Consider the following 24,768-nt stretch of genomic DNA (forward strand, 5'->3'; position numbering starts at 1 on the left):
CAGGGTTCCTGCTCCTGATCACTGCCCAGTGACCCCTGGGTTAGAGAGAGAGGGGAAATCAGCCAGGGTTCCTGCTCCTGATCACTGCCCAGTTACCCCTGGGTTAGAGAGAGAGGGGGAAATCAGCCAGGGTTCCTGCTCCTGATCACTGCCCAGTGACCCCTGGGTTAGAGAGAGGGGAAATCAGCCAGGGTTCCTGCTCCTGATCACTGCCCAGTGATCCCTGGGTTAGAGAGTGGGTAAATCAGCCAGGGTTCCTGCTCCTGATCACTTCCCAGTGACCCCTGGGTTAGAGAGAGATGGGAAATCAGCCAGGGTTCCTGCTCCTGATCACTGCCCAGTGACCCCTGGGTTAGAGAGAGAGGGGAAATCAGCCAGGGTTCCTGCTCCTGATCACTGCCCAGTGACCCCTGGGTTAGAGAGAGGGGAAATCAGCCAGGGTTCCTGCTCCTGATCACTGCCCAGTGACCCCTGGGTTAGAGAGAGAGGGGGAATCAGCCAGGGTTCCTGCTCCTGATCACTGCCCAGTGACCCCTGGGTTAGAGAGAGGGAAATCAGCAAGGGTTCCTGCTCCTGATCACTGCCCAGTGACCCCTGGGTTAGAGAGAGAGGGGGAAATCAGCCAGGGTTCCTGCTCCTGATCACTGCCCAGTGACCTCTGGGTTAGAGAGAGGGGGAAATCAGCCAGGGTTCATGCTGCTTATCACTGCCCAGTGACCCCTGGGTTAGAGAGAGAGGGGAAATCAGCCAGGGTTCCTGCTCCTGATCACTGCCCAGTGACCCCTGGGTTAGAGAGAGGGGAAATCAGCTGGGGTTCCTGCTCCTGATCACTGCCCAGTGACCCTTGGGTTAGAGAGAGGGGAAATCAGCCAGGGTTCCTGCTCCTGATCACTGCCCAGTGACCCCTGGGTTAGAGAGAGGGGAATTAATCATCCAGGGTTCCTGCTCCTGATCACTGCCCAGTGATCCCTGGGTTAGAGAGAGGGGAAATCAGCCAGGGTTCCTGCTCCTGATCACTGCCCAGTGACCCCTGGGTTAGAGAGAGGGAAATCAGCCAGGGTTCCTGCTCCTGATCACTGCCCAGTGACCCCTGGGTTAGAGAGAGGGGAAATCAGCTAGGGTTCCTGCTCCTGATCACTGCCCAGTGACCCTTGGGTTAGAGAGAGGGGAAATCAGCCAGGGTTCCTGCTCCTGATCACTGCCCAGTGACCCCTGGGTTAGAGAGAGGGGAATTAATCATCCAGGGTTCCTGCTCCTGATCACTGCCCAGTGATCCCTGGGTTAGAGAGAGGGGAAATCAGCCAGGGTTCCTGCTCCTGATCACTGCCCAGTGACCCCTGGGTTAGAGAGAGGGAAAATCAGCCAGGGTTCCTGCTCCTGATCACTGCCCATTGACCCCTGGGTTAGAGAGAGGGGAAATCAGCCAGGGTTCCTGCTCCTGATCACTGCCCAGTGACCCCTGGGTTAGAGAGAGAGGGGAAATCAGCCAGGGTTCCTGCTCCTGATCACTGCCCAGTGATCCCTGGGTTAGAGAGAGGGGAAATCAGCCAGGGTTCCTGCTCCTGATCACTGCCCAGTGACCCCTGGGTTAGAGAGAGGGGAAATCAGCCAGGGTTCCTGCTCCTGATCACTGCCCAGTGACCCCTGGGTTAGAGAGAGAGGGGAAATCAGCCAGGGTTCCTGCTCCTGATCACTGCCCAGTGACCCCTGGGTTAGAGAGAGAGGGGAAATCAGCCAGGGTTCCTGCTCCTGATCACTGCCCAGTGACCCCTGGGTTAGAGAGAGGGGAAATCAGCCAGGGTTCCTGCTCCTGATCACTGCCCAGTGACCCCTGGGTTAGAGAGAGAGGGGGAATCAGCCAGGGTTCCTGCTCCTGATCACTGCCCAGTGACCCCTGGGTTAGAGAGAGGGAAATCAGCCAGGGTTCCTGCTCCTGATCACTGCCCAGTGACCCCTGGGTTAGAGAGAGGGGTAATCAGCTAGGGCTCCGGCTCCTGATCACTGCCCAGTGACCCTTGGGTTAGAGAGAGGGGAAATCAGCCAGGGTTCCTGCTCCTGATCACTGCCCAGTGACCCCTGGGTTAGAGAGAGGGGAATTAATCATCCAGGGTTCCTGCTCCTGATCACTGCCCAGTGATCCCTGGGTTAGAGAGAGGGGAAATCAGCCAGGGTTCCTGCTCCTGATCACTGCCCAGTGACCCCTGGGTTAGAGAGAGAGGGGGAAATCAGCCAGGGTTCCTGCTCCTGATCACTGCCCAGTGACCAATGGGTTAGAGAGAGAGGGGAAATCAGCCAGGGTTCCTGCTCCTGATCACTGCCCAGTGACCCCTGGGTTAGAGAGAGAGGGGAAATCAGCCAGGGTTCCTGCTCCTGATCACTGCCCAGTGACCCCTGGGTTAGAGAGAGAGGGGGAAACCAGCCAGGGTTCCTGCTCCTGATCACTGCCCAGTGACCCCTGAGTTAGAGAGAGGGGAAATCAGCCAGGGTTCCTGCTCCTGATCACTGCCCAGTGACCCCTGGGTTAGAGAGAGAGGGGAAATCAGCCAGGGTTCCTGCTCCTGATCACTGCCCAGTGACCCCTGGGTTAGAGAGAGAGGGGGAAACCAGCCAGGGTTCCTGCTCCTGATCACTGCCCAGTGACCCCTGAGTTAGAGAGAGGGGAAATCAGCCAGGGTTCCTGCTCCTGATCACTGCCCAGTGACCCCTGGGTTAGAGAGAGGGAAAATCAGCCAGGGTTCCTGCTCCTGATCACTGCCCAGTGACCCCTGGGTTAGAGAGAGAGGGGAAATCAGCCAGGGTTCCTGCTCCTGATCACTGCCCAGTGATCCCTGGGTTAGAGAGAGGGGAAATCAGCCAGAGTTCCTGCTCCTGATCACTGCCCAGTGACCCCTGGGTTAGAGAGAGGGGAAATCAGCCAGGGTTCCTGCTCCTGATCACTGCCCAGTGACCCCTGGGTTAGAGAGAGAGGGGAAATCAGCCAGGGTTCCTGCTCCTGATCACTGCCCAGTGACCCCTGGGTTAGAGAGAGAGGGGAAATCAGCCAGGGTTCCTGCTCCTGATCACTGCCCAGTGACCCCTGGGTTAGAGAGAGGGGAAATCAGCAAGGGTTCCTGCTCCTGATCACTGCCCAGTGACCCCTGGGTTAGAGAGAGAGGGGGAATCAGCCAGGGTTCCTGCTCCTGATCACTGCCCAGTGACCCCTGGGTTAGAGAGAGGGAAATCAGCCAGGGTTCCTGCTCCTGATCACTGCCCAGTGACCCCTGGGTTAGAGAGAGAGGGGCAAATCAGCCAGGGTTCCTGCTCCTGATCACTGCCCAGTGACCTCTGGGTTAGAGAGAGGGGGAAATCAGCCAGGGTTCCTGCTGCTTATCACTGCCCAGTGACCCCTGGGTTAGAGAGAGAGGGGAAATCAGCCAGGGTTCCTGCTCCTGATCACTGCCCAGTGACCCCTGGGTTAGAGAGAGGGGAAATCAGCTCGGGTTCCTGCTCCTGATCACTGCCCAGTGACCCTTGGGTTAGAGAGAGGGGAAATCAGCCAGGGTTCCTGCTCCTGATCACTGCCCAGTGACCCCTGGGTTAGAGAGAGGGAAAATCAGCCAGGGTTCCTGCTCCTGATCACTGCCCAGTGACCCCTGGGTTAGAGAGAGAGGGGAAATCAGCCAGGGTTCCTGCTCCTGATCACTGCCCAGTGATCCCTGGGTTAGAGAGAGGGGAAATCAGCCAGAGTTCCTGCTCCTGATCACTGCCCAGTGACCCCTGGGTTAGAGAGAGGGGAAATCAGCCAGGGTTCCTGCTCCTGATCACTGCCCAGTGACCCCTGGGTTAGAGAGAGAGGGGAAATCAGCCAGGGTTCCTGCTCCTGATCACTGCCCAGTGACCCCTGGGTTAGAGAGAGAGGGGAAATCAGCCAGGGTTCCTGCTCCTGATCACTGCCCAGTGACCCCTGGGTTAGAGAGAGGGGAAATCAGCAAGGGTTCCTGCTCCTGATCACTGCCCAGTGACCCCTGGGTTAGAGAGAGAGGGGGAATCAGCCAGGGTTCCTGCTCCTGATCACTGCCCAGTGACCCCTGGGTTAGAGAGAGGGAAATCAGCCAGGGTTCCTGCTCCTGATCACTGCCCAGTGACCCCTGGGTTAGAGAGAGAGGGGCAAATCAGCCAGGGTTCCTGCTCCTGATCACTGCCCAGTGACCTCTGGGTTAGAGAGAGGGGGAAATCAGCCAGGGTTCCTGCTGCTTATCACTGCCCAGTGACCCCTGGGTTAGAGAGAGAGGGGAAATCAGCCAGGGTTCCTGCTCCTGATCACTGCCCAGTGACCCCTGGGTTAGAGAGAGGGGAAATCAGCTCGGGTTCCTGCTCCTGATCACTGCCCAGTGACCCTTGGGTTAGAGAGAGGGGAAATCAGCCAGGGTTCCTGCTCCTGATCACTGCCCAGTGACCCCTGGGTTAGAGAGAGGGGAATTAATCATCCAGGGTTCCTGCTCCTGATCACTGCCCAGTGACCCCTGGGTTAGAGTGAGGGGAAATCAGCCAGGGTTCCTGCTCCTGATCACTGCCCAGTGACCCCTGGGTTAGAGAGAGTGGAAATCAGCCAGGGTTCCTGCTCCTGATCACTGCCCAGTGACCCCTGGGTTAGAGAGAGAGGGGAAATCAGCCAGGGTTCCTGCTCCTGATCACTGCCCAGAGATCCCTGGGTTAGAGAGAGAGGGGGAATCAGCCAGGGTTCCTGCTCCTGATCACTGCCCAGTGATCCCTGGGTTAGAGAGAGGGGGAAATCAGCCAGGGTTCCTGCTCCTGATCACAGCCCAGTGACCCCTCGGTTAGAGAGAGGGGGAAATCAGCCAGGGTTCCTGCTCCTGATCACTGCCCAGTGACCCCTGGGTTAGAGAGAGGGGAAATCAGCCAGGGTTCCTGCTCCTGATCACTACCCAGTGATCCCTGGGTTAGAGAGAGGGGAAATCAGCCAGGGTTCCTGCTCCTGATCACTGCCCAGTGACCCCTGGGTTAGAGAGAGAGGGGAAATCAGCCAGGGTTCCTGCTCCTGATCACTGCCCAGTTACCCCTGGGTTAGAGAGAGAGGGGGAAATCAGCCAGGGTTCCTGCTCCTGATCACTGCCCAGTGACCAATGGGTTAGAGAGAGGGGAAATCAGCCAGGGTTCCTGCTCCTGATCACTGCCCAGTGACCCCTGGGTTAGAGAGAGGGGGAAATCAGCCAGGGTTCCTGCTCCAGATCACTGCCCAGTGACCCCTGGGTTAGAGAGAGGGAAATCAGCCAGGGTTCCTGCTCCTGATCACTGCCCAGTGACCCCTGGGTTAGAGAGAGGGGAAATCAGCCAGGGTTCCTGCTCCTGATCACTGCCCAGTGACCCCTGGGTTAGAGAGAGGGGAAATCAGCCAGGGTTCCTGCTCCTGATCACTGCCCACTGACCCCTGGGTTAGAGAGAGAGGGGAAATCAGCCAGGGTTCCTGCTCCTGATCACTGCCCAGTGACCCCTGGGTTAGAGAGAGAGGGGAAATCAGCCAGGGTTCCTGCTCCTGATCACTGCCCAGTGACCCCTGGGTTAGAGAGAGGGGAAATCAGCCAGGGTTCCTGCTGCTTATCACTGCCCAGTGACCCCTGGGTTAGAGAGAGAGGGGAAATCAGCCAGGGTTCCTGCTCCTGATCACTGCCCAGTGACCCCTGGGTTAGAGAGAGGGGAAATCAGCTAGGGTTCCTGCTCCTGATCACTGCCCAGTGACCCTTGGGTTAGAGAGAGGGGAAATCAGCCAGGGTTCCTGCTCCTGATCACTGCCCAGTGACCCCTGGGTTAGAGAGAGGGGAATTAATTATCCAGGGTTCCTGCTCCTGATCACTGCCCAGTGACCCCTGGGTTAGAGAGAGGGGAAATCAGCCAGGGTTCCTGCTCCTGATCACTGCCCAGTGACCCCTGGGTTAGAGAGAGAGGGGAAATCAGCCAGGGTTCCTGCTCCTGATCACTGCCCAGTGACCCCTGGGTTAGAGAGAGAGGGGAAATCAGCCAGGGTTCCTGCTCCTGATCACTGCCCAGAGATCCCTGGGTTAGAGAGAGAGGGGGAATCAGCCAGGGTTCCTGCTCCTGATCACTGCCCAGTGACCCCTGGGTTAGAGAGAGGGGGAAATCAGCCAGGGTTCCTGCTCCTGATCACAGCCCAGTGACCCCTCGGTTAGAGAGAGGGGGAAATCAGCCAGGGTTCCTGCTCCTGATCACTGCCCAGTGACCCCTGGGTTAGAGAGAGGGGAAATCAGCCAGGGTTCCTGCTCCTGATCACTGCCCAGTGATCCCTGGGTTAGAGAGAGGGGAAATCAGCCAGGGTTCCTGCTCCTGATCACTGCCCAGTGACCCCTGGGTTAGAGAGAGAGGGGAAATCAGCCAGGGTTCCTGCTCCTGATCACTGCCCAGTTACCCCTGGGTTAGAGAGAGAGGGGGAAATCAGCCAGGGTTCCTGCTCCTGATCACTGCCCAGTGACCAATGGGTTAGAGAGAGGGGAAATCAGCCAGGGTTCCTGCTCCTGATCACTGCCCAGTGACCCCTGGGTTAGAGAGAGGGGGAAATCAGCCAGGGTTCCTGCTCCTGATCACTGCCCAGTGACCCCTGGGTTAGAGAGAGGGAAATCAGCCAGGGTTCCTGCTCCTGATCACTGCCCAGTGACCCCTGGGTTAGAGAGAGGGGAAATCAGCCAGGGTTCCTGCTCCTGATCACTGCCCAGTGACCCCTGGGTTAGAGAGAGGGAAAATCAGCCAGGGTTCCTGCTCCTGATCACTGCCCACTGACCCCTGGGTTGGAGAGAGAGGGGAAATCAGCCAGGGTTCCTGCTCCTGATCACTGCCCAGTGACCCCTGGGTTAGAGAGAGAGGGGAAATCAGCCAGGGTTCCTGCTCCTGATCACTGCCCAGTGACCCCTGGGTTAGTGAGAGGGGAAATCAGCCAGGGTTCCTGCTCCTGATCACTGCCCAGTGACCCCTGGGTTAGAGAGAGAGGGGGAAATCAGCCAGGGTTCCTGCTCCTGATCACTGCCCAGTGACCTCTGGGTTAGAGAGAGGGGGAAATCAGCCAGGGTTCCTGCTGCTTATCACTGCCCAGTGACCCCTGGGTTAGAGAGAGAGGGGAAATCAGCCAGGGTTCCTGCTCCTGATCACTGCCCAGTGACCCCTGGGTTAGAGAGAGGGGAAATCAGCCAGGGTTCCTGCTCCTGATCACTGCCCAGTGACCCCTGGGTTAGAGAGAGGGGAAATCAGCCAGGGTTCCTGCTCCTGATCACTGCCCAGTGACCCCTGGGTTAGAGAGAGGGGAAATCAGCCAGGGTTCCTGCTCCTGATCACTGCCCAGTGACCCCTGGGTTAGAGAGAGAGGGGAAATCAGCCAGGGTTCCTGCTCCTGATCACTGCCCAGAGACCCCTGGGTTAGAGAGAGAGGGGGAATCAGCCAGGGTTCCTGCTCCTGATCACTGCCCAGTGACCCCTGGGTTAGAGAGAGGGGGAAATCAGCCAGGGTTCCTGCTCCTGATATAAAGGTGCAGCAGTTATAATGGGTGACTTTAATATGCACATAGATTGGGCTAACCAAACTGGAAGCAATACGGTGGAGGAGGATTTTCTGGAGTGCATAAGGGATGGTTTTTTAGACCAATATGTCGAGGAACCAACTAGGGGGGAGGCCATCTTAGACTGGGTGTTATGTAATGAGAAAGGATTAATTAGCAATCTCGTTGTGCGAGGCCCCTTGGGGAAGAGTGACCATAATATGGTGGAATTCTGCATTAGGATGGAGAATGAAACAGTTAATTCAGAGACCATGGTCCAGAACTTAAAGAAGGCTAACTTTGAAGGTATGAGGCGTGAATTGGCTGAGATGGATTGGCGAATGATACTTAAGGGGTTGACTGTGGATGGGCAATGGCAGACATTTAGAGACCGCATGGATGAACTACAACAATTGTACATTCCTGTCTGGCATAGAAATAAAAAAGGGAAGGTGGCTCAACCGTGGCTATCAAGGGAAATCAGGGATAGTATTAAAGCCAAGGAAGTGGCATACAAATTGGCCAGAAATAGCAGCGAACCTGGGGACTGGGAGAAATTTAGAACTCAGCAGAGGAGGACAAAGGGTTTGATTAGGGCAGGGAAAATGGAGTATGAGAAGAAGCTTGCAGGGAACATTAAGACGGATTGCAAAAGTTTCTATAGATATGTAAAGAGAAAAAGGTTAGTAAAGACAAACGTAGGTCCCCTGCAGTCAGAATCAGGGGAAGTCATAACGGGGAACAAAGAAATGGCGGACCAATTGAACAAGTACTTTGGTTCGGTATTCACGAAGGAGGACACGAACAACCTTCCGGTTATAAAAGGGGTCGGGGGGTCTAGTAAGGAGGAGGAACTGAGGGAAATCCTTATTAGCCGGGAAATTGTGTTGGGGAAATTGATGGGATTGAAGGCCGATAAATCCCCAGGGCCTGATGGACTGCATCCCAGAGTACTTAAGGAGGTGGCCTTGGAAATAGTGGATGCGTTGACAGTCATTTTCCAACATTCCATTGACTCTGGATCAGTTCCTATGGAGTGGAGGGTAGCCAATGTAACCCCACTTTTTAAAAAAGGAGGGAGAGAGAAAACAGGGAATTATAGACCGGTCAGCCTGACATCGGTAGTGGGTAAAATGATGGAATCAATTATTAAGGATGTCATAGCAGTGCATTTGGAAAGAGGTGACATGATAGGTCCAAGTCAGCATGGATTTGTGAAAGGGAAATCATGCTTGACAAATCTTCTGGAATTTTTTGAGGATGTTTCCAGTAGAGTGGACAAGGGAGAACCAGTTGATGTGGTATATTTGGACTTTCAGAAGGCGTTCGACAAGGTCCCACACAAGAGATTGATGTGCAAAGTTAGAGCACATGGGATTGGGGGTAGTGTACTGACATGGATTGAGAACTGGTTGTCAGACAGGAAGCAAAGAGTAGGAGTAAATGGGTACTTTTCAGAATGGCAGGCAGTGACTAGTGGGGTACCGCAGGGTTCTGTGCTGGGGCCCCAGCTGTTTACACTGTACATTAATGATTTAGATGAGGGGATTGAGTGTAGTATCTCCAAGTTTGCGGATGACACTAAGTTGGGTGGCAGTGTGAGCTGCGAGGAGGATGCTGTGAGGCTGCAGAGCGACTTGGATAGGTTAGGTGAGTGGGCAAATGCATGGCAGATGAAGTATAATGTGGATAAATGTGAGGTTATCCACTTTGGTGGTAAAAACAGAGAGACAGACTATTATCTGAATGGTGACAGATTAGGAAAAGGGGAGGTGCAAAGAGACCTGGGTGTCATGGTACATCAGTCATTGAAGGTTGGCATGCAGGTGCAGCAGGCGGTTAAGAAAGCAAATGGCATGTTGGCCTTCATAGCGAGGGGATTTGAGTACAGGGGCAGGGAGGTGTTGCTACAGTTGTACAGGGCATTGGTGAGGCCACACCTGGAGTATTGTGTACAGTTTTGGTCTCCTAACCTGAGGAAGGACATTCTTGCTATTGAGGGAGTGCAGCGAAGGTTCACCAGACTGATTCCCGGGATGGCGGGACTGACCTATCAAGAAAGACTGGATCAACTGGGCTTGTATTCACTGGAGTTCAGAAGAATGAGAGGGGACCTCATAGAAACATATAAAATTCTGACGGGGTTAGACAGGTTAGATGCAGGAAGAATGTTCCCAATGTTGGGGAAGTCCAGAACCAGGGGTCACAGTCTAAGGATAAGGGGTAAGCCATTTAGGACCGAGATGCGGAGGAACTTCTTCACCCAGAGAGTGGTGAACCTGTGGAATTCTCTACCACAGAAAGTTGTTGAGGCCAATTCACTAAATATATTCAAAAAGGAGTTAGATGAGGTCCTTACTGCTAGGGGGATCAAGGGGTATGGCGAGAAAGCAGGAATGGGGTACTGAAGTTGAATGTTCAGCCATGAACTCATTGAATGGCGGTGCAGGCTAGAAGGGCCGAATGGCCTACTCCTGCACCTATTTTCTATGTCTATGTTTCTATGATCACTGCCCAGTGACCCCTGGGTTAGAGAGAGGGGAAATCAGCCAGGGTTCCTGCTCCTGATCACTGCCCAGTGATCCCTGGGTTAGAGAGAGGGGAAATCAGCCAGGGTTCCTGCTCCTGATCACTGCCCAGTGACCCCTGGGTTAGAGAGAGAGGGGAAATCAGCCAGGGTTCCTGCTCCTGATCACTGCCCAGTTACCCCTGGGTTAGAGAGAGAGGGGGAAATCAGCCAGGGTTCCTGCTCCTGATCACTGCCCAGTGACCCCTGGGTTAGAGAGAGGGGAAATCAGCCAGGGTTCCTGCTCCTGATCACTGCCCAGTGATCCCTGGGTTAGAGAGTGGGTAAATCAGCCAGGGTTCCTGCTCCTGATCACTTCCCAGTGACCCCTGGGTTAGAGAGAGATGGGAAATCAGCCAGGGTTCCTGCTCCTGATCACTGCCCAGTGACCCCTGGGTTAGAGAGAGAGGGGAAATCAGCCAGGGTTCCTGCTCCTGATCACTGCCCAGTGACCCCTGGGTTAGAGAGAGGGGAAATCAGCCAGGGTTCCTGCTCCTGATCACTGCCCAGTGACCCCTGGGTTAGAGAGAGAGGGGGAATCAGCCAGGGTTCCTGCTCCTGATCACTGCCCAGTGACCCCTGGGTTAGAGAGAGGGAAATCAGCAAGGGTTCCTGCTCCTGATCACTGCCCAGTGACCCCTGGGTTAGAGAGAGAGGGGGAAATCAGCCAGGGTTCCTGCTCCTGATCACTGCCCAGTGACCTCTGGGTTAGAGAGAGGGGGAAATCAGCCAGGGTTCATGCTGCTTATCACTGCCCAGTGACCCCTGGGTTAGAGAGAGAGGGGAAATCAGCCAGGGTTCCTGCTCCTGATCACTGCCCAGTGACCCCTGGGTTAGAGAGAGGGGAAATCAGCTGGGGTTCCTGCTCCTGATCACTGCCCAGTGACCCTTGGGTTAGAGAGAGGGGAAATCAGCCAGGGTTCCTGCTCCTGATCACTGCCCAGTGACCCCTGGGTTAGAGAGAGGGGAAATCAGCCAGGGTTCCTGCTCCTGATCGCTGCCCAGTGATCCCTGGGTTAGAGAGAGAGGAAATCAGCCAGGCTTCCTGCTCCTGATCACTGCCCAGTGACCCCTGGGTTAGAGAGAGGGGAAATCAGCCAGGGTTCCTGCTCCTGATCACTGCCCAGTGACCCCTGGGTTAGAGAGAGAGGGGGAATCAGCCAGGGTTCCTGCTCCTGATCACTGCCCAGTGACCCCTGGGTTAGAGAGAGGGAAATCAGCCAGGGTTCCTGCTCCTGATCACTGCCCAGTGACCCCTGGGTTAGAGAGAGGGGAAATCAGCCAGGGTTCCTGCTCCTGATCACTGCCCAGTGACCCCTGGGTTAGAGAGAGGGGAAATCAGCCAGGGTTGCTGCTCCTGATCACTGCCCAGTGACCCCTGGGTTAGAGAGAGGGGAAATCAGCCAGGGTTCCTGCTCCTGATCACTGCCCAGTGACCCCTGGGTTAGAGAGAGGGGAAATCAGCCAGGGTTCCTGCTCCTGATCACTGCCCAGTGACCCCTCGGTTAGAGAGAGGGGGAAATCAGCCAGGGTTCCTGCTCCTGATCACTGCCCAGTGACCCCTGGGTTAGAGAGAGGGGAAATCAGCCAGGGTTCCTGCTCCTGATCACTGCCCAGTGATCCCTGGGTTAGAGAGAGGGGAAATCAGCCAGGGTTCCTGCTCCTGATCACTGCCCAGTGACCCCTGGGTTAGAGAGAGAGGGGAAATCAGCCAGGGTTCCTGCTCCTGATCACTGCCCAGTTACCCCTGGGTTAGAGAGAGAGGGGGAAATCAGCCAGGGTTCCTGCTCCTGATCACTGCCCAGTGACCCCTGGGTTAGAGAGAGAGGGGAAATCAGCCAGGGTTCCTGCTCCTGATCACTGCCCAGTGACTCCTGGGTTAGAGAGAGAGGGGAAAATCAGCCAGGGTTCCTGCTCCTGATCACTGCCCAGTGACCCCTGGGTTAGAGAGAGAGGGGGAATCAGCCAGGGTTCCTGCTCCTGATCACTGCCCGTGACCCCTGGGTTAGAGAGAGGGAAATCAGCAAGGGTTCCTGCTCCTGATCACTGCCCAGTGACCCCTGGGTTAGAGAGAGAGGGGGAAATCAGCCAGGGTTCCTGCTCCTGATCACTGCCCAGTGACCTCTGGGTTAGAGAGAGGGGAAATCAGCCAGGGTTCCTGCTGCTTATCACTGCCCAGTGACCCCTGGGTTAGAGAGAGAGGGGAAATCAGCCAGGGTTCCTGCTCCTGATCACTGCCCAGTGACCCCTGGGTTAGAGAGAGGGGAAATCAGCTAGGGTTCCTGCTCCTGATCACTGCCCAGTGACCCTTGGGTTAGAGAGAGGGGAAATCAGCCAGGGTTCCTGCTCCTGATCACTGCCCAGTGACCCCTGGGTTAGAGAGAGGGGAAATCAGCCAGGGTTGCTGCTCCTGATCACTGCCCAGTGACCCCTGGGTTAGAGAGAGGGGAAATCAGCCAGGGTTCCTGCTCCTGATCACTGCCCAGTGACCCCTGGGTTAGAGAGAGAGGGGAAATCAGCCAGGGTTCCTGCTCCTGATCACTGCCCAGTGACCCCTGGGTTAGAGAGAGGGGAAATCAGCCAGGGTTCCTGCTCCTGATCACTGCCCAGTGACCCCTGGGTGAGAGAGGGGAAATCAGCCAGGGTTCCTGCTCCTGATCACTGCCCAGAGACCCCTGGGTTAGAGAGAGAGGGGGAATCAGCCAGGGTTCCTGCTCCTGATCACTGCATAGTGACACCTGGGTTAGAGAGAGGGGGAAATCAGCCAGGGTTCCTGCTCCTGATCACAGCCCAGTGACCCCTCGGTTAGAGAGAGGGGGAAATCAGCCAGGGTTCCTGCACCTGATCACTGCCCAGTGACCCCTGGTTTAGAGAGAGGGGAAATCAGCCAGGGTTCCTGCTCCTGATCACTGCCCAGTGATCCCTGGGTTAGAGAGAGGGGAAATCAGCCAGGGTTCCTGCTCCTGATCACTGCCCAGTGACCCCTGGGTTAGAGAGAGAGGGGAAATCAGCCAGGGTTCCTGCTCCTGATCACTGCCCAGTTACCCCTGGGTTAGAGAGAGAGGGGGAAATCAGCCAGGGTTCCTGCTCCTGATCACTGCCCAGTGACCCCTGGGTTAGAGAGAGAGGGGAAATCAGCCAGGGTTCCTGCTCCTGATCACTGCCCAGTGACCCCTGGGTTCGAGAGAGAGGGGGAAATCAGCCAGGGTTCCTGCTCCTGATCACTGCCCAGTGACCCCTGGGTTAGAGAGAGAGGGGGAATCAGCCAGGGTTCCTGCTCCTGATCACTGCCCAGTGACCCCTGGGTTAGAGAGAGGGAAATCAGCAAGGGTTCCTGCTCCTGATCACTGCCCAGTGACCCCTGGGTTAGAGAGAGAGGGGGAAATCAGCCAGGGTTCCTGCTCCTGATCACTGCCCAGTGACCTCTGGGTTAGAGAGAGGGGGAAATCAGCCAGGGTTCCTGCTCCTGATCACTGCCCAGTGACCCCTGGGTTAGAGAGAGGGGAAATCAGCCAGGGTTCCTGCTCCTGATCACTGCCCAGTGACCCCTGGGTTAGAGAGAGAGGAAATCAGCCAGGGTTCCTGCTCCTGATCACTGCCCAGTGACCCCTGGGTTAGAGAGAGGGGAAATCAGCCAGGGTTCCTGCTCCTGATCACTGCCCAGTGACCCCTGGGTTAGAGAGAGAGGGGAAATCAGCCAGGGTTCCTGCTCCTGATCACTGCCCAGTGACCCCTGGGTTAGAGAGAGGGGAAATCAGCCAGGGTTCCTGCTCCTGATCACTGCCCAGTGACCCCTGGGTGAGAGAGGGGAAATCAGCCAGGGTTCCTGCTCCTGATCACTGCACCGTCTACAAGATGCACCGCGGGAACTCGCCAAGGCTTCTTCGGCAGCACCTCCCAATCCCGCCACCTCTACCCCCTAGAAGGACAAGGGCAGCAGGTCCATGGGAACACCACCTGCTCCACCTTCCCCTCCCAGTCATACAGCATCCCTCGACTTGGAAATATACCGGCCGTTCCTTCATTGTCGCTGGGTCACAATCCTGGAACTCCCTCCCTAACAGCACTGTGGGAGCACCTTCACCACACGGACTGCAGCGGTTCAAGAAGGGGGCTCACCACCTTCTCAAGGGGCGATTAGGGATGGGCAATAAATGCCGGCCTGGCCAGCGATGCCCGTAAGCTGTAAAGTGGAGGTCAAAAGGCGAGATAGTTGGGTGTTAGAAAAGTGCGTTCGAAAAGAACTGAGCTGAGGAGGAATTTCTTCTCTCAGAGGGTTGTAAATCTGTGGAATTCACTGCCTCAGAGAGCTGTGGAGGCCGGGACATTGAATATATGTCCCGGGACCAAACATTTGTTTTTATTTTCCCCTTTAATGAATTTTGTAAGGGACAATACTGATGCATTGTGCTTTATATAAAAAAACACAGTTAGACTTCAAGGTATGCTGGCCTTGAGTTATGGAGATAGGAAAGTGAGATAATGAACGACTGGAGAGATAAGTGGCGGTATGTTTGTCTATACCGGTGCCAAAAGGCCTGCACTTGTTTATAATGCCCTGTCACAATGCGAGGATCGTTTATATCAAGAGCTCAGCCTTGGATGAAAAGCTTTGTAAACCTTGTAATGCGATGATTAGACTTAAGGACTAGTGCTAAAGCATGTGTTGTAAAGTGACGTAATTTGTAAGATAAAAGAACCTCACTGGAGATACCAAATTGAGAAGTGGTTCAGAGACAGGGGTCTCTAACACTTCTCCCAAAGCTTTGTCTCCTATTTAATAAACCTCTCTTTATATATTATACAGTCTCGGAAATATTTTTCCACAACAAAATGGCACCATGAACAGGATGCTGTCCGATCAGACGTGATCACTTAAGACAGTATCTGGAATCTGGTGTTAGAGACTGAAAAGAGAGGTGTACGGGCACGACGGGATAGTGTATAAGATACGAGTAAAGAGATAGCTGGAAGAGGCTGACTAACCAGTTTGAGTTGTCCCTTTAGTAAATAAGGGCAGTGCGGAAGGGAACTGATCAATCCAACCTAGAGCCGGAAACTCCGGTGGTAAGGAAACACGCTAGCTTTGTTGCGAAGACAAAGGGTCTCCACAGAGTAGTCCTGGCCGTGAGTATTACAGAAACAAAGGGAAACGTCCGAGACTGGCGAACATGGAAGGTAAGGAAGGGAATGTAAAACGCGGGCTGCCCGGGTCATTAATTAATTCCTATCATTAATTGTAACTTGCGTAATTACGTAATGCCATAAAAAAGCTGATAGTGACTATCTTAAGTGACATATGGATCCAGACATAAGCTTTGTTGAATGAAGAGAGAGAATTATGTGAGTGTCTATTTTGAATGAAGAGAGTACTCGAGTGATTTTGACTGTGGAATGAATGAAAGCCTGTTTGGGAAGGTGTGGAGTTGCCTGCCTGTTTTAGCTCCACCCACTCTTTCCAAACAGAGTGAACATTTTTATAACTCTCCGTAGTGTTGTCCTGTATGTGGGAAGTTTAAGAAACTGTGAACCTTATGGTATTATATTTTAAGTTAGAAACGAAGGTGTGGCTATATTCGGATGATAAGTTACGGAGCTAGGAAATGCACAAAGGATAGGTTTGTTGAGTAAAAGATAAAAAAATACATGGTCCTGGTAGTGAAAAAAAAAAGAATTTATTTAACACGCTCACTTACTTGTCGAAAGAAAACATGCAATTGGGTTGAAAGACATAAATTTAGTCCAGGAATGAGATAAAGAATGCCTTTTAAAACGTTCCCATTTTCCTTTGTGTAAAACCTTGACACGAAAGCTTCTAGCTCAGTAAAAAAAAAAAGAGTTTTAAATTTAGAAAATACCTTCAGGGATCAGGTCAAACTCCTGGGCGAGCGGTGAGCTCTCTGTGAAGGTGTAAAAGGGACTTGTGAAAAACAGTAAGCTTTAGCAGTTTAGAAAAGAAAAAGATAAAGCAGGAAAAGATCTCTGCCACGGGAACAGGAGGAGGGCAGGAAAGGGGGACTTGCCATAATTGTGGAAAACCGGGTCATTTTGCCCCAGGGAATGCAAAAGAGAAGGCAGTGAAAAGCAATGTACGTATTGTGGTTAGAAAGGGCACCTGGAAGCGACATGCTATGGTAAAAACGGAATAGATGGACGGCCCACACTGGCCTACCTGAGCACCACCCAATTGGTGGAAATTGATAACTTATATATACCCATGAGATTTTACATATGCAAGAGTCGTGAGGGAACAACATTGGGGAATGATGTAATGAGGGAATTTAAGGCCCCGATTGATTGCGGCAAGAGGAAACTGACATGGCTAAAGGCGGATGACAGTAAGGGAGATATAGGACAGATAGCCCACCATGTGGACAGTATAGTGTAGCTACAGCCACAAATACTGACTGGCTTATTGGGACTGGAGGGTATGGAGGCATATGTGCCTCTGTGCCCGGGGTCTGGGCACAGACAAAATTAGATACTGGAAAGGCGAAGGTGGATCCTATTAAAGTCCCTGGACCACCTCATAAACCGCATCGACAATACCCTATAAGACCTGAAGCTAGAACAGCGGCTGTAGAATAGTAAAAAGGCTAGTGGAAAAGGGTATCGTAAAAGAAACAGTTAGCACCACGAACTCCCCAACATGGCCCGTAGGGAAACCAGTTATAGACTCACTATGGACTACACTGCCCTTAACAAGGTCACCCCCACATTACACCCGATAGTGGCCAGCCCCTCCACAATCCTTAATGGATTATCCCCTGAACATAAGATCTTTACAGTCCTAGACATAGCCAATTGGTTTTTGGGCCCTTCCCCTCGACCCAGAATCACAAGAAAAATTTCCCTTCACGGTGGAGGATAAACAATATACTTGGGCTCGATTACCACAAGGATTCCATAATAGTCCTGCCATATTCCATCGCGTCATGAGGGATATACTAAAACAAATAGAGGTACCGGCAGGAAATAGTATTTTACAATATGTCGACGACATATTAATAGCCTCAGAAACCAAGGAAGGACATCAGGCAACCCTATACTTAGTATGAAGGGCTCTGGAGATGGCGGGTCTTAAGGTTAACCCCAAAAAGGCCCAGGTAGGGAAATCCCAGGTCCTGTACCTAGGGTACTGCCTCTCAAAGGGGCTGAAAGAAATGCCCTCGGATAGGAAAAAGGCTGTCAAGGACAAGCCTCGACCAGTAACGGTAAGGGGGGTGAGGAAGGTACTGGGTCTCTTTAATTACAGCCGGAACTTTATCCCTGATTTTGCAAAAAACTGCTGAGCCAATACAAAGATTAGTGAAAGGGGGGAAACCGGCCCTGGACCTCACAGAGTGGGGCCCTGAACAAGAACAGGCGTATAGTAATCTCAAGTCAGAACTAGTCTCCGTACCTGGATTGGGACTGCCTGATATGGGTAAGGATTTCCACATCCACTGTAACAATGAAGGTGGGTTCTATATGGCTGTGGTCACCCAAGATCACGGGGATAAAAGGAGACCTATAGCCTGTCACTCTACCACCGAAAGCCCGGTGGTGACTGGGTTATCCAGATGTATAGCCGCGCTGGATTGCGCAGCTTGGGCGGTAAAAATAAGCGAGCCTGTGGTGATGACTGGAAACATCATTCTCCACACTAAACACACATTGGTAGAAATGTTAAACAGGAAAACTGAGAACCATATCTAATATGAGACGGGCAAAGTGGGAAGCAGTCCTCTTAACACCCAACAAAGCGGTAACCATAATTAGGGATGTAGGGAACAACCCCGCAGAAGGTACGATGGGTGAAGGGGAACCCCACTTTTGCGAAGAGGTATGTGAGGATATGGAAGAGGATAGAATAAAAGACGCCTCCCTTCAAACCGCAGAACAAACCTTGTTTGTGGACGGCTCCCGAAAATACGTAGAGGGACTACCTCATACCGGATGGGCCGTAGTTAACCAGGATCTAGAGGCAGTTAAATCAGGGCGAATTAATGGGGGGTTGTCAGCTCAAGTGGCAGAACTGGTAGCCCTCACCCGGGCACTGGAATTATCGGAAAATAAGATTGTTAATATCTAGACGAGGGGATTAAATGTAGTATCTCCAAATTTGCAGATGACACTAAGTTGGGTGGCAGTGTGAGCTGCGAGGAGGATGCTATTAGGCTGCAGAGCGACTTGGATAGGTTAGGTGAGTGGGCAAATGCATGGCAGATGAAGTATAATGTGGATAAATGTGAGGTTATCCACTTTGGTGGTAAAAACAGAGAGACAGACTATTATCTGAATGGTGGCAGATTAGGAAAAGGGGAGGTGCAATGAGACCTGGGTGTCATGGTACATCAGTCATTGAAGGTTGGCATGCAGGTACAGCAGGCGGTTAAGAAAGCAAATGGTACGTTGGCCTTCATAGCGAGGGGATTTGAGTACAGGGGCAGGGAGGTGTTGCTACAGTTGTACAGGGCCTTGGTGAGGCCACACCTGGAGTATTGTGTACAGTTTTGGTCTCCTAACTTGAGGAAGGATATTCTTGCTATTGAGGGAGTGCAGCGAAGGTTCACCAGACTGATTCCCGGGATGGCGGGACTGACCTATCAAGAAAGACTGGATCAACTGGGCTTGTATTCACTGGAGTTCAGAAGAATGAGAGGGGACCTCATAGAAACGTTTAAAATTCTGACAGGTTTAGACAGGTTAGATGCAGGAAGAATGTTCCCAATGTTGGGGAAGTCCAGAACCAGGGGCCACAGTCTGAGGATAAGGGGTCAGCCATTTAGGACCGAGATGAGGAGAAACTTCTTCACCCAGAGAGTGGTGAACCTGTGGAATTCTCTACCACAGAAAGTAGTTGAGGCCAATTCACTAAATATATTCAAAAGGGAGTTAGATGAAGTCCTTACTACTCGGGGGATCAAGGGGTATGGCGTGAAAGCAGGAATGGGGTACTGAAGTTTCATGTTCAGCCATGAACTCATTGAATGGTGGTGCAGGCTAGAAGGGCTGAATGGCCTGCTCCTGCACCTATTTTCTATGTTTCTATATACGGACAGTAGATATGCATTCGGGGTAGTGCACGATTATATGACAGCATGGGCGAGAAGGGGTTTTATCACAACTAGCGGACATCCCATAAAACACCAGCGGAGAATAGAAGCTCTTTCAGCAGCCAGTAATAAACCAAAACAGGTAGCGGTCATTAAAATTAAAGCCCACAGGAGGGAGCCGGACCGAACCAGTCCAGATTGGCTGAGTCACCGGGGAAATCAAGCTGCAGACGTCGCTGCCCAGAAGGCATTAGAACAGGAAGAGTGTGAGGAAGCCTCAGTCAGTGCCGCTGGGGCCCGAGACCAACAGATCAGTATTGAGAAACTACACCAGGACACTTCTGAGGAGGAAATAGGTATGTGGACAAAGCAGGGCGCAAACGCAAGGGAAGGATAACGTTTGGAGACGAAACAACAAGGTAATGGCGCCTGAATGCATACAGAATACCTTATTGGAGTTGAACCATGGCCTGTCCCATTCAGGACGAGAGGCCATGACCAGGAGTCTTGGGAGAGATTGGTGGTGGAAGGGGATGGGGAGAGATATTGCCAAATATTGCCATCGATGCGTTACGTGCGCGCAATATAATCCAGGCAGGCCCATTAAAATCAAAATGGGACACCAGCCCCGTCCACGGGGGGCCATGGGAACACGTACAAATTGATTTCACAGGTCCTTTGCCCCCATCCCATGGAAAAAGATATTGCCGAGTGATTATAGATCAATTTACCCGGTGGGTGGAAGCTTTTCCCACACGTGATTGCACTGCCTCAACAGTGGCAAGGATATTGATCGAGCCGGTGATTACCCGATGGGGAGTGCCTCAACAGTGGCAAGGATATTGACCGAGCAGGTGATACCCCGATGGGGAGTGCCTCAACAGTGGCAAGGATATTGACCGAGCAGGTGATTCCCCGATGGGCAGTGCCTCAACAGTGGCAAGGATATTGATCGAGCAGGTGATTCCCCGATGGGGAGTGCCTCAACAGTGGCAGGGATATTGACCGAGCAGGTGATTCCCCGATGGGGAGTGCCTCAACAGTGGCAAGGATATTGACCGAGCAGGTGATTCCCCGATGGGGAGTGCCTCAACAGTGGCAAGGATATTGACCGAGCAGGTGATTCCCCGATGGGGAGTGCCTCAACAGTGGCAAGGATATTGACGGAGCAGGTGATTCCCCGATGGGGAGTGCCTCTTCAAATAGATTCCGACCAAAGCTCCCACTTCACCGGAAAAATTGTAAAAACAGTATGCCAGCTGATGGGCATCAAACACAAATTCCACATCCCCTAGCACCCGCAGAGTTCTGGGATGGTAGAGCGCATGAACCGTACCCTTAAGAACGCCCTGGCAAAGGCCATGCAAACGTCAGGAAAAACGTGGACAGAAGTATTACCCATTATATTGATGAAGTTAAGAGCCACGACAAACCGGACAACCGGATTAACCCCTTATGAACTAATGACAGGAAGGGCGATGCAATTACCAGAGAACATCATAACAGAGGGGGGCGATGTAGGCCCATTAAAAGACAAAATAAAACGGTATGTTTTGGAACTACGTACTCAATTAAAAGGGATGCGTAAATTAGTTCGGGACAATCAGGAAGAAAGAGCCGCGGAAGCAGAGCTCACAAAGCTCCCTGAAGTCCCGTTGGTGGGAAGTCGCGTTATGGTAAGGGTCCTCCCGGGAAAACCGGGGTTTGCCTCAAAAATGGATAGGACCGCATGAGGTTATAATAGAAACATAGAAACATAGAAAATAGGTACAGGAGCAGGCCATTCAGCCCTTCTAGCCTGCACCGCCATTCAATGAGTTCATGGCTGAACATGAAACTTCAGTACCCCATTCCTGCTTTCTCGCCATAACCCTTGATCCCCCGAGTAGTAAGGACTTCATCTAACTCCCTTTTGAATATATTTAGTGAATTGGCCTTAACTACTTTCTGTGGTAGAGAATTCCACAGGTTCACCACTCTCTGGGTGAAGAAGTTTCTCCTCATCTCGGTCCTAAATGGCTTACCCCTTATCCTCAGACTGTGTCCCCTGGTTCTGGACTTCCCCAACATTGGGAACATTCTTCCTGCATCTAACCTGTCTAAACCCGTCAGAATTTTAAACGTTTCTATGAGGTCCCCTCTCATTCTTCTGAACTCCAGTGAATACAAGCCCAGTTGATCCAGTCTTTCTTGATAGGTCAGTCCCGCCATCCCGGGAATCAGTCTGGTGAACCTTCGCTGCACTCCCTCAATAGCAAGAATGTCCTTCCTCAAGTTAGGAGACCAAAACTGTACACAATACTCCAGGTGTGGCCTCACCAAGGCCCTGTACAACTGTAGCAACACCTCCCTGCCCCTGTATTCAAATCCCCTCGCTATGAAGGCCAACATGCCATTTGCTTTCTTAACCGCCTGCTGTACCTGCATGCTAACCTTCAATGACTGATGTACCATGATACCCAGGTCTCGTTGCACCTTCCCTTTTCCTAATCTGTCACCATTCAGATAATAGTCTGTCTCTCTGTTTTTACCACCAAAGTGGATAACTTCACATTTATCCACATTATACTTCATCTGCCATGCATTTGCCCACTCACCTAACCTATCCAAGTCACTCTGCAGCCTGATAGCATCCTCCTCGCAGCTCACACTGCCACCCAACTTAGTGTCATCCGCAAATTTGGAGATACTGCATTTAATCCCTCGTCTAAATCATTAATGTACAGTGTAAACAGCTGGGGCCCCAGCACAGAACCTTGCGGTACCCTACTAGTCACTGCCTGCCATTCTGAAAAGTACCCATTTACTCCTACTCTTTGCTTCCTGTCTGACGACCAGTTCTCAATCCATGTCAGCACACTACCCCCAATCCCATGTGCTTTAACTTTGCACATTAATCTCTTGTCAGCATTAATCAGCAGGGACACTTGTGCCTGCATCGATGTTAAAGGGAACGGACAATGGAAGCATTGGACCCAGCTTCAGGTTTTTGAACCAGCCTTTGAGCACACGTATTAGCTGTTGTTGTTTGTCTATTTACAGATTGACAGCGAGAGATTCTTCAAGCAAGCCATACGGCCATTTTGCCTTTGACTATGTGTTAATTATCGAGTAATAAGATGAAACTATATATTGCGATCGGTGCGATTATCATAGTTCGTGTTAGGTCCAGCCTGCTAGCTAGACCGAAACGAGAGTTACATGTGAATACCTTTTTGTACATGTCTTGTGTTTATGCGCAAAATGAGAACTTTTCTAGTTGCTGGGTATGTTCGCACATCTCCATACATAGCAAAGGAGGCGTCCCTTTGAGGTCAATCTCCCTTAACATCTCGGAAGTAGCAGAGTGGGTAATGCGACAAAACGGTACAGGGGAAGTAAATGATACTTGGAACCAGAGTGGGGATAAAGAAACGTGGAGATAGGGGGGTTACCTTTTGGATGCATTGACGGATGGTACCAGCCGGAATACAATAGGTCGGTACGACCCCCGTTCCTGGTTTTGACCAACACCTCAGGAGTTGGAAGGCCCACCACTGACATTTGTTTCACTAGAGACCTGACTGGTGAGGAAACAGGTTTTGTAGCAGGATATAGCAATTGTACGCAGTACTTTAACCTCACCAGGTGGAACATAATAGCCAGCGAAACAACAAACCAGGGGTTCTTTGAAATAGAGGGTTTGAAGAATCAGACACGTAGCCAGGACTGGGACCCTAAGATTAAGTGGCGACGGGGGCTGAGAGAGAGATTGGGATCGAATCTAACAGCATACAATGGCACCTATTTTGTGTGCGGGCATAAGGCCTACCCCTGGTTGCCTCAGAACTGGAGGGGGTCCTGTTATTTGGGATATGTGGTCCCTTTTGTCAGACGGGTACGTACTTTAGCAGAAGTACAGACACCAGGTCAACTAAGACGAGATCTTACCCCAGTAGAGAGGCTATTTGGGGTCATGATGCTCCCATTCGGGATAGGACGCACCATGGATGAATTACGTAACCTAGAGAGGGTACTGGAATGGGTAGCTAATGACACTGCTGAAGCAATGGAGGGCATAACGGCTGAAATGGTAGCCATACGCACAATGGTACTCCAGAACCGAATGGCCCTAGATACTAGCACAAAGTGGGGGCACATGTGCCTTAATTGGAGCTGAATGTTGCACTTACATTCCCGATAATTCAGAAAACATAACCAACCTCGCTGATCACATAAGAAGGGAGGTAAAGAAGTTATCCACGACAGCAGGAGGATCTGGCTGATTTGACTGGCTGTTAGTGGGATCCTGGGGGTCCTATCTTATGCATGGAGTAATTATTCTGGTTGTAATAATAATGACTTGCTGTCTGATTATCGGGTGTTTTAATATCTGCTGTAAAGTTATGATGGCTCGACTGATGCCAGTAGCCAGTGTAATCGCCGAAGAAGAAGCACACCTGATGGAAATACCTGAAGACACCATGGATGAAGAAACAGACGACAATAACACCGACCACTATCTTTGAAGGGTAGCCTAGAGCTACAGGCAAGTGGACATACGGAACATCAGGGAAGTAACATACCCCAAAGGACGAATATATGCTACTATCATTGTGGTCATCTGGATTTCGTAAACATCCTCCAGGACCAAAAGGGGGAATATTGTTGGAGCGGATTTTTGGACATATACTTGACTAGTATACGGGACCAAACATTTGTTTTTATTTTCCCCTTTAATGAATTTTGTAAGGGACAATACTGATGCATTATGCTTTATATAAAAAAACACAGTTAGACTTCAAGGTATGCTGGCCTTGAGTTATGGAGATAGGAAAGTGAGATAATGAACGACTGGAGAGATAAGTGGCGGTATGTTTGTCTATACCGGTGCCAAAAGGCCTGCACTTGTTTATAATGCCCTGTCACAATGCGAGGATGGTTTATATCAAGAGCTCAGCCTTGGATGAAAAGCTTTGTAAACCTTGTAATGCGATGATTAGACTTAAGGACTCGTGCTAAAGCATGTGATGTAAAGTGATGTAATTTGTAAGATAAAAGAACCGCACTGGAGATACCAAATTGAGAAGTGGTTCAGAGACAGGGGTCTCTAACACTTCTCCCAAAGCTTTGTCTCCGATTTAATAAACCTCTCTTTATATATTATACAGTCTCGGAAATATTTTTCCACAACAGATGCCGTCTGCTGCAATCTTTCTCCCCAGAAATTCGACTTCTGGCGCCAGGAAAACACACTTGGAGCGTTTCAGCCTGAGTCCCACTCTGTCCAGTCGCTTTAGAACCTCTTCCAGGTTGTGCAAGTGTTCGGTGGTGTTGGGACCAGTGACCAAGATTTGGTCTTGGAACACCACGGTGCATGGAACCGATTTCAGCAGCCTCTCCATGTTCCTCTGGAAGATGGCAGCAGCCAAGCAAATCCCAAAGGGGCATCTGTGGTACATGAACAGTCCTTTGTGCGTGTTGACACACGTCAATTTCTTTGACGGTTCAGCCAGCTCCTGTGTCATGTAAGCAGAGGTTAGATCTAACTTGGTGAAGGACTTCCCCCTGCTAGCATTGCGAACAGGTCATCTGCTTTAGGTAGTGGGTACTGGTCCTGTAACGAGACTCGGTTGATCGTTACCTT

This window comes from Pristiophorus japonicus, unplaced genomic scaffold (assembly GCF_044704955.1).
Source record: "Pristiophorus japonicus isolate sPriJap1 unplaced genomic scaffold, sPriJap1.hap1 HAP1_SCAFFOLD_665, whole genome shotgun sequence".
NCBI classification, from domain to species: domain Eukaryota; kingdom Metazoa; phylum Chordata; class Chondrichthyes; family Pristiophoridae; genus Pristiophorus; species Pristiophorus japonicus.